This window comes from Loxodonta africana, chromosome Y (genome assembly GCF_030014295.1).
Source record: "Loxodonta africana isolate mLoxAfr1 chromosome Y, mLoxAfr1.hap2, whole genome shotgun sequence".
Taxonomy (NCBI): domain Eukaryota; kingdom Metazoa; phylum Chordata; class Mammalia; order Proboscidea; family Elephantidae; genus Loxodonta; species Loxodonta africana.
In genome coordinates this window covers 17,262,063-17,281,366 of record NC_087370.1, presented here as the reverse complement: position 1 = coordinate 17,281,366, position 19,304 = coordinate 17,262,063, and the positions used below count along the sequence as shown (strand labels likewise).

The window sequence follows — 19,304 nt, the reverse complement described above, 5'->3', positions numbered from 1 at the left end:
ATATATTCTTTTTTTTTTTTTTTTTGGTTGTTTTTAATCATATTTCACTGGTATATCTCACTTCATAGATACCTGTCTTCAGAAAAAAAATTCTTGTGCAAATGAATTTTTATACGCACGTTATTGTATTCAACCTAGTGAAGAATTTACTTGCTTCAAGGACTCCCTTTGTAATTTTAAGACAGTAAAAAAAAGTAGTTGTAGTAAAAATGCTCACTCTTCGTTTATCTTTGTTATAAATTCAGCGTGCAGACACTTGTATCTCGTAAAGGGGCAACCAAGGATTGGGGGTGTCAGGTATATTTTAGTGATTTTACTGCATTTGTTTTGTGTTTTAAAGTTACAGGCATTTAACTCAGAGGCTTCTCAGGAATCCCAGAGGTGTGAGTCGCCACTGTTAACTGGGTACGCCTTGATTTATGTGTGTTCTATGGATATATATCGCACCAAGATGACTTAGGTGGTTTTCTATGAAAGGACAGTAGAACTGTCTCCTCCCAAAAATCCGGCCTGAGCATGGGTATGTTAATTGAAAATGTCAGTGAAAGCTGGGAATCATAAAAAATGATGCCCACATGTCTTGTTTCTTTTAAACCTGAAACATGTGGTACACAGTCATCTGCCAGCCACCCCAGAGGTGCCGGTGCCCGAGCTTTGGGGGCACCCACCCTCTAGAATGTGCCCCATCGTCCCTGGGCCATCCATGTCCCTGGGCTTCTTACCTGGTTTCCAGTTTCTGTTTCTCTCAAGGAACTTAAGGAACCTGCACAAAAACCTCATTTCTGAATCTTTCAAGATCCCCACCTTTCTCCCAATCTCTGTGGTGTCTATGTGGCATCCCGCACCTCATGGCACAGTGAGGTTTAAATGACTCAACTTTGTTGTTATGTGCCGTCGAGTCAATTCTTACTCATAGTGACCCTGTGTACAACAGTACGAAATGTTGCCCAGTCCTCTACCATCCTCACAGCCATTGCTATGCTGGAGCCCATTGTTGCAGCCACTGTGTCAGTCCACCTCCTTGAGGGTCTTCCTCTTTTTCGCTGACTCTCTACTTTACCAAGCATGATGTCCTTCTCCAGGGACTGACCCCTCCTGATAATATGTCCAAAGTATGTGAGATGAAGTCTTGCCACCCTTGCTTCTAAGGAGCACTGGCTGTACTTCAGAATTGTTTGTTCTTTGGCAGTCCATGGTATATTCAGTATTCTTTGCCAACACCGTAGTTCAGAGACATCAGTTCTTCAGTCTTCCTTATTCCTTGTCCAGCTTTCACATGCATATGATGTGATTGAAAATACCATGGCTTGGGTCAGGCGCACCTTAGTCTTCAAGGTGACATTTTTGCTTTTTAACACTTTTAAGAAGTCTTGTACAGCAGATTTACCCAATGCAATATGCCATTTGATTTCTTGACTGCTGCTTCCATGGCTGTTGATTATGGGTCCAAGTAAAATGAAATCCTTGACAACTTCAATATTTTCACAGTTTATCACGATGTTGGAAACCCTGATGGCATAGTGGTTAAGTGCTACCAAAAGGTCAGCAGTTCGAATCCACCACCAGACACTCCTTGAAAACTCTGTGGGACAATTCTACTCTGTCCTGTAGGGTTTCTGTGAGTTGGAATCGACTTGGCGGCAGTGGGTTTAGTTTTTTGGTTCATTGTGATATTGCTTATTGGTCCAGTTGGGAGCATTTTTGTTTTCTTTATGCTGAGGTGTAATCCATACTGAAGGCTGTGGTCTTCGATCTTCATCAGTAAGTGCTTCAAGTCCTCTTCACTTCAGCAAGCAAGGTTGTGTCATCTGCATAACACAGGTTGTTAATGAGTCTTCCTCCGGTCCTGTTGCTGCATTCTTCTTCATATAGTCCGGCTTCTCAATTTTTTTGCTCAGCATACAGATGGAATAAGTGTGGTGAAAGGATACAACCCTACTGAACACGTTTTGTGGTTTTAAATTACGCCATATGCCCTTGTTCTGTTCGAACGCCTGCCTCTTGGTCTGTGTACAGGTTCCTCATGAAAACAATTAAGTACCCTGTAATTCCCATTCTTTGCAGTGTTATCCATCGTTTGTTATGATCCACACAGTTGGATGCCCTTTGCATAGTCATTGTTATGGATTGAATTGTGTCCCCCCAAAATGGGTATCAAATTAGCTAGGCTGTGATTCCCAGTATTGTGTGATTATCCTCCATTTTTTGATATGATGTCATTTTTGTATGTGTTGTAAATTCTAATCCCTGTCTGTGGTTGAGGAAGCAAGATTAGGTTATGTTAAAGAGGATTAGGGTGTGATGCAACACCCTTACTCAGGTCACAACCCTGATCAGATGTAAAGGGAATTTCCCTGGGGTGTGGCTCGTATCACCTTTTATCTTACAAGAGATGAAAGGAGAGAAAAGCAAGCAGAGAGAGGGGGACCTCATGCTACCAAGAAGGAGGTGCCGGGAGCAGAGCACGTCCTTCGGACGCGAGGTCCCTGCACTGAGAAGCTCCTAGACCAGTAGAAGATTGATGTCAAGGACCTTCCCCCAGAATTGACAAAGAAATTCTTTCCTGGGACCTGGCACCCTGAATTTGAGCTTATAGCCTCCTAAACTGTGAGAGAATAAGTTTGTTTGTTAAAGCCATCCACTTGCAGTGTTTCTGTTATAGCAGCACTGGATAGCTAAGACAGTCAGTGAGACATAGCTAAGCATCTTTCTGGTATTCTCTGCTTTCAGCCGAGATCCGTCTGACATCAGCAGTGGTAGTCCTTGTCTCACATCCTCTTTTGAATCTGTCTTGAATAACTGGCAGTTCCCTGTCGACGTACCGCGCAGCCGTTTTTGAATGATCTTCAGCAGAGTTTTACTTGAGTGTGGTGTTGATACTTTTCGATAATGTCCACATCCTGTTGGATCACCTTGCTTTGGAATGGGCACGTATGTGGATCTCTTCCAGTCAGTTGGCCAGGTAGCTGTCTTCCAAATTTCTTGGCATACATAGATGTGAGCATTTCCAGCACTGCATCCATTTGTTGAAACCACTTATTTAATATTCCTGGAGGCGTGTTTTTCGCTAGTGCCTTTAGTGCAGCTTGGACCCCTTTCTTCAGTACCATCGGTTCTTGATCATACGCTGCCTCCTGAAATGGCTGAGTGTCGACCAGTTCTTTTTTGGTACAGTGACTCTGTGTATTCTTCCATCTTCTTTTTCATGCTTCCTGGCTTGTTCAGTATTTTGCCCATAGAATTCTTCAGAATTACAACTCAAGGCTTGAATTTTTTCAATCTGAGAAATGTCAAGGGTGTTCTTCCCTTTTGGTTTTCTTTCTCCAGGTCTTTGCACATGTCATTATAATACCCTACTTTATCTTCTCGAGCCACCTTTTGAAATCTTCTGTTCAGCTCTTTTATGTCATCATTTCTCACCCTTATTGCTTCTTTATAAAGCACTCGACTTGGTTTTCATTAAAAAAAAGAAAGAAAACTAATGGATCGCTCTGTGTGCACTTGTACTTCATGCGTGTAATATTTAGTTCAATTTTGTAGCAGTGGAGTCTCTGGATGGTACAAATGGTCAACATACTTGGCTGCTAACTGAAAGGTTGGTGGTTTGAGTCTACCCAGATGCGCCACAGAAGAAAGGCCTCGCAGTCTACCCTGAAACTTCAGCCATTGAAAACCCTTTGGAGCAGAGTTCTACTGTGACACACATGGGCTCGCCATGAGTCAGCGTCAACAGTAACTGGTATGTAGTGACAGTAACAAGGGACAGCTGGCTGCAACAAGGCCATCTAGTAAAGTTACAGTGCCTGGATTTGGATGCCCACATGTCCTTCTGGGGAAGCGTGGGGTCTGGCATTTGATGCCTAAGTGGGAGGACGGTGTATCTTCCAGAGACAAGGTGGGCTGGAGGAGGGCCATACTAGCAGGGTGACGATGCGTCTTGGACGTCCAAGTGGACACCATCCGTGCCAGAGCAGGGATGCGTGTGGAGCTGGGCACCAGACTGGAGTCTGTATTTGGGATTTGGAGCCAGGGACTGGGTGAGTTCACTAGGGGGACAAACAGTGGTGGGGTCCTGCCTCAAAGGTTCTAACCAGAGGCACACAGAGGTCAGAAAAAAGGCATTTGGAAACTTACAGTATTAATTTGATAATTCCTTGTATTTTCGTAGAAACTTAGAAAACCAGTGCCATGGAGTTGATTCCCGCTTGTGGATACGTTATGTGTGTCAGCGTAGAACTGGGTTCCAAACCAGTGGCTGATTTTTCAGAACAGATTGCCAGGCCTTTCTTCGAGGTGCTTTTGGGTAGACTTAAACTGCCAACCTTTTGATTACCAGCCAAGTACATTAACAGTTTGCACCAGCCCGGGACTCCAGAGAGACTTAGAGTAGTAACCCGTGGCCATCAAGTCGGTTCTGACTCATGGTGCCCCCAGGAAGTCAGAAGTTAATGAACCTACTATAGGGACTTTTTGAGGGGAAAGTACATTAATGTTGTCGTCTTACTGATTTTTTAAATTTTATTGTGCTTTAAGTGAAAGTTTTCAGCACAAATTAATTTCTCATTTACAAATTTATACACCACACCCATGCCACAAAATAATTTGTGCATACATTTTTGAATGAGAAACTAATTTTCACTGTAAACTTTTCACTTGAAGCACAATAAAATTGAAAAAATAATTTATGGACAAAGTGTTTCGTGACATTGGTTACAACAACCTGCAATGTGTCAGCATTCTCCCCCTTTCCACCCAGGTTCCCCGTTTCCATTTGCCCAGTTTTCCTGTTCCTTTCCGCCTTCAGGTCTCTGCTTTTGGGCAGGTATTGCCCATTTGGTCTTCTGTGTTTGATCGATCTAAGAAGCATGTTCCCCACGTGTGTTGTTGTTTGTCTTATAGGCTTGTCTTACCTTTGGCTAGAAGGTGGGCTTCAGGAGTGGCTTCAGTTCTGAGTTAGAAGGGTGGTTGGGGGCCCATAGTCTCAAGGGTTTCTCTAGTCTCTGCCGGACCAGTGAGTCTAGTCTTCTTTTGTGAATTTGAGTTTTGTTCTAAATTTTTCATCCTCTGTGTCCTGAACCCTCTATTTTGATCCTTGTCAGAGTAGCCGGTGGTGGTAGCCAGGCACCATCTAATTTTTCTTAATTCTTTTTTCTTTTTTTAACTAAGGGTGACAACTTCCAACTAAGGATGTTGCTTAAATTTTTTTTTTCTGAGTTTCATCCAAAATGGGAAAAAATAATCCCATGTGGATTATATCTGAATACCTTTCTTTTTCTTGGGCTTCTGAGGATTCCTGCATAAAACCACAGGTACGGACCTCAGCAATTAGTAAGCGTATAATGTGTGGATTTTTTAAAATAATTTTTATGATTAACCTTGATTTAACAAAAACATCCATCCCATTTCCCAGCCACACAGATGACTAAGAATTTAATTAGCCACAGTCTGCCGTTCACTACCACATAGCTAAATTCTCTGTGGCTGCAGGGTTTCTACGTTTGACTGAATGCTCAGACATTCCAGGAACCACCAAGATTCGGAGACAGTTGCTGGGTCACGCCACTGCTCCAGCAGGCACTGTCTCAGAATGACGCCTGTACATTTGAAGATAAATGTCTACATCTTTTGTATCAATTAAGGGCTTGAACCTACCTTGTGGCAGGGCGGCGGGTGGGTGGGTAAAAAAAAGCAGATACTTTTGACTCTTAATTTCACAGTTTGAAAATAAGTCGGCTTCCTATTTTCTCGGTCACAACCATTTTGATCTATCTAATTTTTTTTTTTAAACCAACAGAAGTGTCTTTGGAATAAGGAGATTTGCACTGAAGGTTCATTTTTAAATATTCTTTGTGAGCTGTATGATAAAAATGGAATCTAGCCGTGGCACATGTTGTCTAACCGAAGTGTCAGAGAACTAGAACTCGGGGCCCAAATCTTGCTTCTGTACAAGCTGCAAGCTGAGGGTGGTTCTACATTTTTAAGTGGTTGAAAAAGAAGAGTTCATGATACATGAAGATCATATGGAATTTGGATGTCATTGGCTGTAATCAAAGTTCTGTTGGCACATAACCACGCATATTCATTTAAATGTCATTGATGGCTGCTTCCAAGCTACAGTGGCAGAGTTAACAGTTGAAACAGAGACCGTATGACCCACAAAGTTGAAAATATTTGCCCTCTGGTCCTTTAAGAACAGATTTGCTGACCCCTGGTCTAACAGGTTAAAATTATAAAAAGAGAGGCAAACGTATTTACATACGTGTTGACTGTTAGGACCATCTGGTGTTGTTAGTTCCTGTTGTGTTCACTCCCACTCATGGTGACCTTATGTACAACAGAATGAAACATTGCCCTGTCCTGTGCCATCTTCATGATCATTGGTATGTTCAAGGCCGTTGCTGCTACCACTGTGTATTTTGATTGCCTTCCACCTAGGGGTTCACCTTGCAGCACTATATCAGAGAGTGTTCTGTTGTGATCCATAGGGTTTTCAATGGCTGATTTTCAGATTGCCAGGCCTTTCTTCCTAGTCTTTCTTTGCTGGAAGTTCAGCTGAAACTTGTCCACCATGGGCGACCCTCCTAGTATGTGAAATACTAGTGGTATGTTGTTGTTAGGTACTATTGAGTCGGTTCTGTCTCATAGCAGTCTGACGTACAACAGAACGAAACATTGCCTGGTCCTATACCATCCTCACAAGTGTTGTTATGCTTGAGCTCATTGTTGCAGCTACCGTGTCAGTCCATCTCACCGAGGGTCTTCGTCTTTCTCGCTAACCTGCTAGTTTACCAAGCATGATGTCCTTCTGTAGGGACTGATTACTCCTGATAACATGTCCAAAGTACATGAGACAAAGCCTCACCATCCTTGCTTCTAAGGAACACTCTGGCTGTACTTCTTCCAAGACAGATATGTTCGTTCTTTTGGTAATGGTAGTCCACAATATATTCAGTATTCTTTGCCAATGCCATAATTCAGAGGTGTCAGCTCTTCAGTCTTCCTCATTCATTGCCCAGCTTTCGTGGCATAGCTTCCAGCATTACAGCAACATGCAGTCCACCTCAGTACGACTAACTGACAGACCAAAACCAAACCAAACCAAACCCACTGCTGTCAAGTTGATTCCGACTCATAGCGACCCTATAGGACAGAGTAGCACTGACCCATAGAGTTTCCAAGGAGCGCCTGGTGGATCTGCCAACTTTCTGGTTGGCGGTCATAACACTTAACCACTACGCCACCAGGGTTTCCAGCTGACAGATGGTGGCTCTTCCAAGGACCTGCGCATGGCTCATCAAGTTGTCTGCTTAATTAAGTACATCTTCTAAATGCTGCTTGATCACCTTTTCACATTTATCACCAGGCCTAGCTGCAGAAGGCCCCAGGGACATGCGCTCTGTAGGAGAGGCATCGTGTAAACCGCCCCCCCCCCCAAGTTCTGAGGCACATCCATTTCAGACATGTTTCCTTTCCTGTTTGTAATTCCAAAATGGGGCTCTCTTTCGCGACTTTTAAGGAACTGTGTATTCCCACCAGATAGGAAAGCAATCTCAGTGTAATGGCGGAATCAAAGAAGACTTCTCAAAATTTTCTCACTTTTTTAATACAGTTTTTTGGGGACAAGATTGGTACAAAACTAAGAGGCACAATTTTCTATTTTTAATCTGTGATATTTCTATGAAGGCATGTAAATGTCATACTTGGAACGCTAGGATGTTTTCAACATTTTTTTGCAAGAAGCTTTTCTTAGCAACAAGCGCCTTCTGTGACTTGTAAAAAGTTATACGCAGACAACGGGAAGTCGAAAGTAGTATCCATTTCCTTTGGTAACTTCTCTCATTTTCATGGCATCTTCAAAATATCATCTATGGGGTAATATATGAATTCAGAATATTAATAAATGAATGTTTAATTTGTTATCAGAAATATCACCCCCGGAGCCTTTTAATAATACACACCCAGCAGTACTACCAAAAACCAAGTTGCCTTCAAGGCAACCCCATGTGTCAGATAGAACTGTGCTCTATAGGGCTTTCAGTGGGTGATTTTTTGGAAGTAGATTGCCAGGCTTTTCTTCTGGGTGGGCTCAAATCTCCGACCTTTTGGTCAGCAGCCTAGCACATTAACTGTTTGCTTCACTCAAGGACTCCGTCGCTGGCGATAGTCACAGAAAACGAGACCTGATAAAACATTGCACACTCTTAAAGAGCATTGCCCACTTTAAAGTAAGGTTTTACAGCCGTTTACGTGAGTCGTAGCTGCTGCTCGTGATTTGCTAAGCTTCTTGCACCTGAGGTACAACCATTGTTGTTGGTACTCAGCTGTCATGTGGGTTCCAGCTCCTGGCCACCCAATGTGTGCAGGGTAGAACGGCTCCAGAGGGTTTTCAAGGCTATGACCTTTCAGAAGCAGATCACCAGGCCTTACTTCCGAGGCGCCTCTGGGAGTGGGTTTCCGGTTCCGACCTTTCTGTTAGCAGTCCAGTGCTTCAGCATTAGCTCCACCCTGGAAGTCCATCCAAGGAAGCATTTAAATCTTGATGGCAGGATCAACCAATAAAGATTAAGCAGGAGTTACAGTGCCTAGGAATTGTGTGGGTCTTATTCCCAAAGAACTGATTGAATTCCATGGGTCAAAATGAAATTCCTTTTCCACAGTTTCCTCTCCGCTGCTGTCATGGATTGAATTGTATACCTCCAAAATATGTGTCAGCTTAGTTAGGCCGTGATTCCAGGTATTGTGCACCATTTTGTCATTTCATAAGATTTTCCTATGTGTGGTAAATCCTGTCACTATGATGGATTAACGGCAGTTATATTGATGAGATATACAAGATTAGATAATGTGTTAAGCCAGTCTCTTCTGAGATATAAAAGAGAGAAGCGAGCAGGGAGACTGGGGGACCTCATACAACCAAGAAAGCAGTGTTGGGAATAGAGCGCATCCTTTGGACCCAGGGTTCCTGCGCAGAGAAGCTCCTAATCCGGGGGAAAATTGCTGACAGGGACCTCCCTTCAGAGCCGACAGAGAGAAAGAGAGCACCTTCCTCTGGAGCTGACACCCTGAATTTGGGCTTGTAGCCTACTTGACTGTGACAGAATGTTTTCCTTTGTTAAAGCTTTCCACTTAGGGTATTTCTGTTACAGCAGCACTAGGTGACTAAGACAGGTGGTCCCATGGTGAGAGAAGTAACCTCCTTGGCCTCGGTGAATGTGGCCTCCTCATTTGTGAGATGAGATATTTGGTGTCAGTCTAAGATGATGATTCTGGAATTTTACATAGCAGGGAAGATACCCATGGGAGTGAAATGCAGCCGCTGGGATGGAGCATTTTCACCCTAAGATGTCTCAGACACAGCAGTTGTTCTTGGTTGCCATCGAGTCAGCTATGACTCACGGCGACCCGTGTACAACTGAATGAAATGTCACCTGGCCCTGCGCCATCTCATGAGCCTTGGAACACTAGTTAGAGCTTCACTTTCTGAATTGTTTTTGTTAATCTAGTGTTTCATCGGCAGAGAGAGATTTTAAATCTCATAAATTCAGATAACTGTTGCTGGTGCTGGGAGCCATCGAGTGAATTCTGACTTGTAGTGACGCCACGTGACAGAGTAGAACTGCCCCACGGGGTTTTCTAGGCTGTAATCTTCAAGGGAACAGACTGCCAGGTCTTTCTGCCTCATAACAGCTGGGTGAGTTTGAACTGCAGACCTTCCGATGAGCAGTCAAGCACTTAATCACCAGGGCTCCTTAGAATATTAAAGGTTACCAAAACCAAGCCCGTTGCTGTCGAGTTATTTCCAGCTCATAGAGAACTGCCAGCCTTTCAGTTAGCAGCCAAGCGCTTTAACCACTGTACCCCCAGGGCTCCTATTAAAGTTTAGCCCTTAGGAATTTGTATACAGAATAGGGTCTTATCATTGAGTAAACAATACAAAACATTTTTGTCTGTGTCATAAATACAACTTAAAAAGGGGAGAATTCCCTTAGCGTTCTTTTTTAGGTATGGGACCACCTCTTTACAACAATGACGGAAAGTCACCCATCCAAATAAAGAGTATTCCAAAAGTGACCTTTTTTCCAAGGTGAGATGATAAGAGATAGGGGAGTAATGAATGCATTATGACTCTTCACCTCAAAGTACCTCTTTTCATAGTTTGACGAGTAAAGAGAGTAATGAAGGTACTGGCCTGATTTTCATTCCCAGTGGATCTCGGTAATCTAGAACTGCCCTACTTCTTGACACTGTTCTTATATTAAAAGTAACATTTATTTTTATAAGTCATTACCATCTCGGCACACTTACATTCATTTTAGAGTTCAAGCTTCCCAAACCTAAAAAAAAACGATGCATTGCTTGTATATTTCTGTGAGAGAACAGTCTTCTAACAAGAAAACCTTAATTTATCCCTTGATGGCTCTGTGTTCTGGAAGACGCCAAAAATAACTCCAGTAAAATCCTTCTGAATTCCAGTATCTGTCTGAAAATGTTACATTTCATTCTGAGACTTTGCAATAAAAATAAGGCAGACGTGAAGGAATGAGTTAGGTAGAGAGATTCTTGAAATCCAATATGGTAAGTGTGGTGGACACGTAGATGGTACGTGACTCATTCTCAAATTCATTCATCACACTAACATTTGTTAAACCGATACGCTATGTGTCGAGCCTAGAGATAAATGAGTATTTATGGTGGAACCAGATCACGGTCTTCCTCCTTGCCAATCAAACCAAAATTTGTTGCCGTCAAATTGATTCTGACTCATGGTGACCTCATGTGTTACAGAGTTGAACTGCCCCATAGGGTTTTCTTGGCCGTAATCTTAATGGTAGCAGATCGCCTGGCCTTTCTTCTGTGGTACCGTGGGGTGGTTCAAATTACGAGGAACCTTTTCTTCTTGCTTTGTTGTTCCTAGGTGCCATCAAGCTGGTTCCAACTCATAGCAACTGTATGCACAGCAGAATAAAACACTGCCGGGTCCTGTGCCATCCTCACCATCGTTGCTATGTTTGAGCCCATTTTTGCAGCCGCTGTGTCCATCCGTCTCGTTGTGGGTCTTCTTGGTCCTAGGGCAGAAGAAGTATAATCATGATTATGGGCGCATCACAGAGGGAATCTCAGGGTACAGGGTGAAAGAGAAAGGAAGGTTGGGAAAGGGGTCATTCCCCCAGTTATTCTGTATTCTTGTTAGGGGATAGATTAAGCATCAAGAATACTGTGCGCAACAGAGAATGTATTTCTTTCTCATATGATGGCCAGGGGCTGACAGTGGTCCACGAAGGGTAGGCAACGAACCCCCAAGGTCTTCAGGGAATCCAGGTTCCTTTCATCTTGATCTGGCATTCCCAGGGGCTGCAACTGGCTCTCGGCATCGTGTCCGCTCAGTGTTTAAAAGACAAGAGCCAGAGTCACTGACCACTTTGTACACACACCATCAGCAAGAACTTCCTAGCGGACCACCTGGAGGCTTGGTTTGCTTACGTAGCTAAAAGGTAAACGGATTGGGGGAGCGTATTTGTTGTTGGCCCTCAACTCGTGATGACCCCACGCACAACAGAATGAAACCCTGCCCAGTCCCGTGCCATCCCCATGATCAGTTGCAGATCTGATTGTTGTGGTTCATAGGGTTTTCGTTGGCTGATTTTCAGAAGTAGATTGCCAGGCCTTTCTTCCTAGTCTGTCTTGGTCTGCAGGCCTCCACTGGCAGGTGGGTTGTACTGCACATGAAGTGCATCGGGCAGGAGTCGCACCTGGGTCTTGTACATGGGAGGCAAGAATTCTACCCAAATTAGCGGTTTCTAAATAATACGTAGTAGATTCGTAGTGTTTTAGTTCTTTTAAAATATGCCTGTGGCGCCACAAGCTCTATTCTAAGCCACTTTCTAGGGAAAAGGAAGTATAAACTAGGTTGTACATCAGCTCAGAGACTGTCTCCAAAGGTTTTTAAACCTGCTGTGCAGAATGACTACCTGTATACGTGTACGCCAAGCCATGCCATGCCAAAGTCGGATGCTAGCCAGAAAATTCCAGTGCTTTTGTATTTACCAAGTCTCAGCATTTACTTTTAAGGGCAGGGGGGTGGGGGGAATAAACAAATAAAGCTTTGTCTTTGTTAAAATCATTTGCATTTCACAGAAATATTTTGGAATGTGTAAAATTTCTTGCCACCGCTTTTTATTGATAATAGTTCTGCCCGGGTACTAATAATGGGAAAACCAGTAGTTTTCCAGGTATTGGTTTAGGAAGATCCAATTTCTGATTTTAATTTATTGTTTCTAGCAGGACACTCATTAGTTTTGGCATGTTTCATATTCAGAATAATGTTATCAGCCAGTCATCTTTCCCAGTTTTTGAGTTGATCACCCACAATGATACGAGGATTTCACTTACCAAGTGTGGCAACGTATATAAATGAATCTCCCATTTCAAGATTCTCATTTGTGAGTTACCATCTGTTTTGGACCAAAGAATATGAATTTGATTTTAAAGCTTTTTCTTGAACAGCTTGTAATAAGAGCTGTTTGTATATTAATTACTTACTGAATTATTATGGGTTTTAATGTTTTCGTTTACAGGCAATTTGGGGCTTATTGTAGTGACATCTGTTCATATTTTGATACTTGACGGTATTTAGCAATATCATCATAAGGCTGTTTTCCCCCCTGGTAATTTACCACCTAATCCTGAAAACAGTAATTGGCTTTGGTTTCAGCTTCATATAAAGAGTATTTTCCTGATTCGTCTTCACTGCAGAATTGTTTTAAATAAAATAATTATGTTTTTTTCATTTTATAAGGAAAAATCAATATTTCCTTGTGCCTGCTAGGCTCTAAAAAAACTCTGTTGCCCTTTAATTTCTGTTCAGAATTGTAGATGGATTTTGTTTAAATCTCATTATTTAGTCCTACTTTTCTTCAGTGTTAGAGGTGGGGAGTGGGAAAGGCGTGGTTATTACTTTTATCTTGTATATCCTTATTTTTTTTTTTAAATGTTCAGTAGTGAAACCGTAAAGGCCTTTGGGCTGCCTGTAGAAATCCTTGTAATCTCTTTTCTTTAAGCAGCCAAGCTATAAACATAGCCCAGCGGGAACCATCTACTGGAATCTTCTTAAAACACTTCACGTGGTCCCGTATAAATTGTCTAATGAGAAGCACCCTCAGTCAGTGCTTGCCCTGTGATTAGAGTCATGTTAAAGCCGGCACCCTGTTTCTATCACTTAAGATTGTTGAATAAGACTTTAGAGAAAGTGGTGGGCTCTTAACTTTGGTTTGTAGATGATAGTGGATCATTTAAACCCTCTGGGAGGCTGGGTTCATTGACAACCAGAGAAATTTTTAAAAGGAGGAAGGTAAACATCGTTAAGGAATTCCTGGTTGACTGATGGGAGTTTGTAGTGACTAAAGAATGAAAAACACGTTTTTTTCATTGCTTAGAGGGTACTGTGAGTGTCTGTTGTGTTTTTACCAAAAAAAAAAAAAAAAAAGTTTTAATGAGATATGGACGTAAATTGTTCCAGAATCAATGTAAACAGAGAACTCCTGTGAAATAGAAACGTGAGAACAATAACTGATTGAAAAGTTGAGACATATTGGTCAGCACATCTGTTTTTATTGTAGGAGAGCCAAAGACAAAGAGATCCTAAGGTTTTTGTATCCTGAAAAACACTGCGTATATGAGGATAAATATATACACACAAATTGGAATGTCGTTGTCACTGTAAATTTTAGCTCAATTGATGTATAAAGTTTCTCTAAAACGTTTTCTGCTCCTGAGGGTATATACAGTTTAATTTATCAAGTCTGCTGCATAAGACACAGTCCCTGAGGTATACATACCTGGCGCGGGCATTGACTTATCATTAAATCCTATCGTTAATTGTTGTCGAGTTGGCTCTGATGCATGGTGACCTTATGTATGATGGAACAAAGTGTCGCCAAGTCCTGCACCATCTTCACGATTGTTGGTATGCTTCAGTCCATTGTTGTGGCATCTGTGTCCGTCCATCTCATCATTAAGGGTTTCCCTCATTTTCGATGACCCTTTACTAAACATGATGTCGTTTTCTAGCCATTGGTCTTTCCTGATGACATTTCCTGAAGCCGAAGTCTTGCCATCCTCACTTCTAAGAAGCATTCTGGTTGTCTTTCTTATAAGACTGATTTAGGAATCCGTGGTGTATTCAATAAGCTCATTGCCGTCGAGCCAATTCCGACTCACAGCGACCCTATAGGACAGAGTAGAACTGCCCCATAGGGCTTCCAAGGAGCAGCTGGCAGATTCAAACTGCTGACCTTTTGGTTAGCAGCTGAGCTCTTAACCACTGCACCACCAGGGCTCCAGGGCTCCAATATAGTCAATAGCAGTAGCAAAATCTGAGCTAATATTAATTTTATCTATTCTGAGACTCAGAGTTTCCTCATGTGTAAATGATACCTGCCTGGCAGTTTTCATGTCTTTTTTTAACTTTGCAAACAAAACCTCCCCTTCCCCCACAGTCTGTGTATGAAGAAGACTAAGATGAAAATTATGAACCAGTAAAATATGTTATGTTAGACTTGGGATGCAACAGAAAAGCAATGCTGTTGATTTTCAAAGAAAAAAACAAAAGAGTGGGAGGGTTAAGAGATGAAGATTTTTAAGTTAAAAAAAATCTCCCCGTTTCTCACTAGGAAGGTGCTTTGCGGTTTATGTGATCGGATGCTGGAAAGTTCGTTGTCCAAAGGTCTACACATGAAGTCACCATAAAGGTAAGCAGTCTCTCCTTACTTGGGATCGTTATCGTTTCATCTGAACTCTGGTTGAAAAGTAGACCTGCGTTTCGCCAAAACCAAACACCTTCTGCTTTAAACTTATTTTGTTCAGGAGGACGTTGTATGTCATTCTCCCTGCTGAATTGAAAGGTAGTAGACAGAGCACGGGAGCCCTGGTGGCACGGTGGTTAAGCGCTCAGCTGCTTACCGAAAGGTTGGTGGTTGAACTCACCAGCTGCTCCTTGGAAGAAAGATACGGCAGTCTGCTTCTGTAAAGATTACAGCCTTGGAAACCCCACGGGTCAGTTCTCCTCTGTCCTGTAGGGTTGCTATGAGTCGAAATTGACTTGACAGCAATAAGATGGGTTAATGGGTTGTTGTTGTTGTTGTTAGGTGCCATCAAGTCAGTTCTGACTCATAGCGACCCTGTGTACTACAGAAGGAAACACTGCCCAGTCCTGTGCCATCCTCAAAATTGTTGTTATGTTTGAGCCCATTGTTTCGGTTACCGTGTCAGTCCATCTCGTTGAGGGTCTTCCTCTTTTCTGCTGACCCTGTACTCTGCCAAGCATGATGTCCTTCTCCAGGGGCTGATCCGTCCTAATAACATGTCCAAAGTATGTGAGATATAGTCTGGCCATCCTTGCTTCTAAGGAGCATTCTGGTTGTACTTCTTCCAAGACAGGTTTGTTCTTTTTTGGCAGTCCATGGTATATTCAATATTCTTTGCCCACACAATTCAAAGGCATCAATTCTTTTTCGGTCTTCCTTATTCATTGTCCAGCTTTCACATGCGTATGATGCGACTGAAAATACCATAGCTTGGGTCAGGCGCACCTGAGTCTTCAAGGTGACATCTTTGCTTTTCAGCACTTTTAAAGAGGTCTTTTGCAGCTATTCATAAGGTTTTCACTGGCAAATTCTTTTCAGAAGTAGACTGCAGGGTCCTTCTTCCTAGTCTTAGTCTGGAAGCTCAGCTGAAACCTGTCACCCATGGGTGACCCTGCTGGTATCTGAATACCGGTGGCATAGCTTCCAGCATCACAGCAACACGCAAGCCCCCACAGTACGACAAACTGACAGACACGTTGGGGGATGGTTTAGATAGAGCATAATTAAATCGTGATGAGTTGTGGAGTCAATTCTGACTACCAGTTGGGCTTTTACTAGCCTTGTACGAATTTTCGATACTGAACAATCTGTTGTCAGTTTTTCTGGGTCTTACCAGGAGAAGATGCCACATTCTAAAATCAATCTTCCTTGTCAACACTGAGAATTAAAATTAACCTGAGAAGTTAATTCTAACTGGACACCTGAGTATAGATTTTATTTGGCTCCCCTACCTAAATTCTGTGCTTTATTAGTTTTCTTAATATGATTTGTGTCTGTCTGCAAGTTGATGTGCCAGTTAACCTTGAGACACATTAGAAAAAACTTACACATTGCCATTTGTAGATCTAATGAGACGATGATGATGATAGCCGACCAGACAGTTGCATGTATAACTGGCGTCAAAAGTTGAAGCCCACATCCGTAGCTAAGACTGATGTGTACCCAACCCCCCAGCCCCCCCCCACCCGCCAAAAAAAAACCAAACCCATTGCTGTCAAGTTGATTCCGACTCATAGCAACCCTATAGGACAGAGTAGAGCTGCCCCATAGGGTTTCCAAGGAGCGGCTGGTAGATTTGAACAGCCAACCTTTTGGTTAGCAGTCTAAGCTCTTAAGTGCTGTGTCACCAGGGCTCCTTAATTGAAACTACTATGCTTAAAAGAAAGCCTTGGAAGGAAAACCTGCATAAGATTACATAGCACGTGGGATGCTGTTGTGTGCCATGGAGTCGATTCCGACCCATGTGACAGAGTAGAACTGCCCCATAGGGTTTCCTTGGCTGTAATCTTGATGGAAGCAGACTGCCACATCTTTCTCCTGTGGAGCAGCTGTTGGATTCAAACTGCCAGCCTTTGGGTTAACTGCCAAGTACTTCACCACCACGCCACCAGAACGCCTTAAAAACAGCTATGGACCATATGTAAATGAATGAATGTGGCAGAGTGTCAATAAAATTTGACCTATAGATGCTGGAGTCCAGATTTCATGTAATTTTCATGGGTCATGAAATTGTACTCTTCCTTTTGTTTTGCTTTCAGCCATTAAAAGTGAACAAACCATTCTTAGCTTGCAAGTAGCGGGATTTGGCCCATGGACCACATTTTGCTGACCCCAACCTAGAGGATCACAACTGTTTTATTTCCACCTCTTCCAACTGCAGCCTTTTCAGTTGGAGGCCACCCGGAGCTCCAAGCCCCGAGAGGTCTGCAGTGTGGTTAAGTCACAGCCCAGGTTGTGGTTACTTCGCAAAGGCATTGCAAATGTTCCAGCAGCCACGGCTTTTCCACAGGCCATTTGAGGTCCTTTCTGTGGTGTAACTCAGAGGGGCCCTGGATCTGTGCCCCTGCCCTAAGTCAGTGGTTCTTGCCCCAGGGCCATTCCCTCTTCCCGCCTCAGGGGACACTTGGCAGTGTCTGAGGACATTTTGGATCCCTGGTGGCCCAATAGTTAAGAGCTAGACTGCTAACCAAACGATTGGCCGTTCAAATCCACCAGGTGCTCCTTGGAAACTCTATGGGACAGTTCTATTCTGTCCTGTAGGGTCACTATGAGTCAGAATGGACTCGACGGCAGTCTACTTCTGTAAAGATTACAGCCTCGGAAACCCTATGGGACAGTTCTACTCTGGCCTATGGGGTTGCTATAAGTTCGCAATGGACTCGATGGCAACAGGTTTGGTTTCTTTTGGTTTGGTGGCCACTCAGAATATCTCTGGGATTAACCTGTTAAAAAAAAATCCATTGCAGAAGTCAAACACAACTGGACTAAACTATAAGCTAAGAAGTTTCCTGGATACAACCAAACACTTTGAGGGACAGAGTAGCAGGAGCAGGAGTCTGGGGACCATGGTTTTGGGGGACATCAACATCAATTGGCGTAACAAAGTTTATCAAGAAAATGTTTTGCATCCCACTTTGGTGAGTGGCATCTGGGGCCTTAAAAGCTAGCGAGTGGCCATCTAAGATACATTAATTGGTCCCAGCCCACCTGCAGCAAAGGAGAATGAGGAACACCAAAGACACAAGGAAAATATGAGCCCAGGAGACAGGGCCACAAAAACCAGAGACTCTTTATCAGCCTGAGACCAGAAGAACTAGATGGTGCCCGGCTACCACCAGTGACAGCCCTGACAGGGAACACAACAGAGTCCCTGACGGAGCAGGAGAAAAGTGGGGTACAGAACTCAAATTCTAATAAAAAGACCAGAGTTACTGGTCTGACCGAGACTGGAAGCATTCCTGAAAGGCATGGTCCCCAGACTCTCTGTGAACCCAGAACTAAAACCATCCCCAGAGCCAACTCTTCAGACAAAGGTTAGACTGGACTATAAGACATAAAATGATATTTGTGAGGAGTGTGCTTCTTAGTTCAAGTAGATACACGAGACTAAATGGGCAGCTCCTGTCCGGAGGTGAGATGGGAAGGCAGAAGAGGACAGGAGCTGGTTGAATGGACATGGGAAATCCAGGGTGGAAAGGAGGAGCGTGCTCTCCATTACAGCAAGAGCAGCTAGGGTCACGTAACTAAATGAAATTAACTAGGTGTATATACATTTTTGTATGAGAAACTAACTTGAGCTGTAAACTGTAACCTAAAGCACAATAAAATTAAAAAAAAAAAATTGCTGTCAAGTTGATTCCGACTCTTAGTGACCCTGTAGGACAGAGTTGAAATGCCCTGTAGGGTTTCCAAGGAGCAGCTGGTGGATTCGAACAGCCAGACTTTTGGTTAGTAGCTGAGCTCTTAACCACTGTGCTACCAGGGCTCCCATGGGTTAAGACCCTCCAATCCAGCCACGGCTCTCAGGCTAAACATCTATGTGCAATAGAATCTTCTAAACCTAAGGTCCCAAGTGGCTTACTGCTACTGCCTTTATTTTATTTTGTATTTAAACATTTCCAGTCTCGTGGGTATGGAAATGTCAGGTGCTGCGCAATTACTATAGAGCTTTGCTGGCAAACATGAGGGTACTTTGCCATCAAACACTAGGTTTCGGACTGCTTTTTGTTTTTTGCTTTTATTTGGTGGTAAAAATATATGTAACAAAACCTTTGCCAAGTGGACGGTTTTTACACGTCCAGTGAAACCTGTGAGAGGCGGAACTCGACGGGACTGCCTGCCTTGTTTTTCCGGGTCTCGAAAATTTTCTGCCTTTAACAGGGTGCATGCAATCTTACTACTTTTCTAGGGCTCGTTTTAGTGGGAAATATTTGAGTTCCCCTTCTCTGACAGGTGTCTGCCTTACCCCGGTTCTGGCTTTGCAGAATTTACTGTACGATGCAGTAACATTGATGCCATTGGTCATATTGTGCGACCATCCCCACTGGTCTTTGCCTAATTATTCCACCCACAGTAACAGAAACTCAGAGCCCCTAAGCAATCAACGCCCTTGTGCTTTGGTGAATAACTGGCTGGGGCCTTCATCCAAGCAGAAGGGCAGCT

The 19,304-nt window shown here is 43.2% G+C and overlaps 1 protein-coding gene across 4 annotated transcripts in view; it reads left to right on the top strand.

Annotated features, from left to right (window-relative positions):
- Positions 1-19,304, top strand: part of LOC100657866 (transducin beta like 1 X-linked) — a 239,348-nt gene that overhangs the window by 140,096 nt on the left and 79,948 nt on the right. For all 4 annotated transcript variants that reach the window (XM_010600191.3, XM_064278901.1, XM_064278902.1 and 1 more), the window contains exon 3: positions 14,670-14,747. The gene's annotated coding sequence lies outside the window, so the exon portion shown is untranslated. The remainder of the gene's footprint in view (positions 1-14,669; positions 14,748-19,304) is intronic.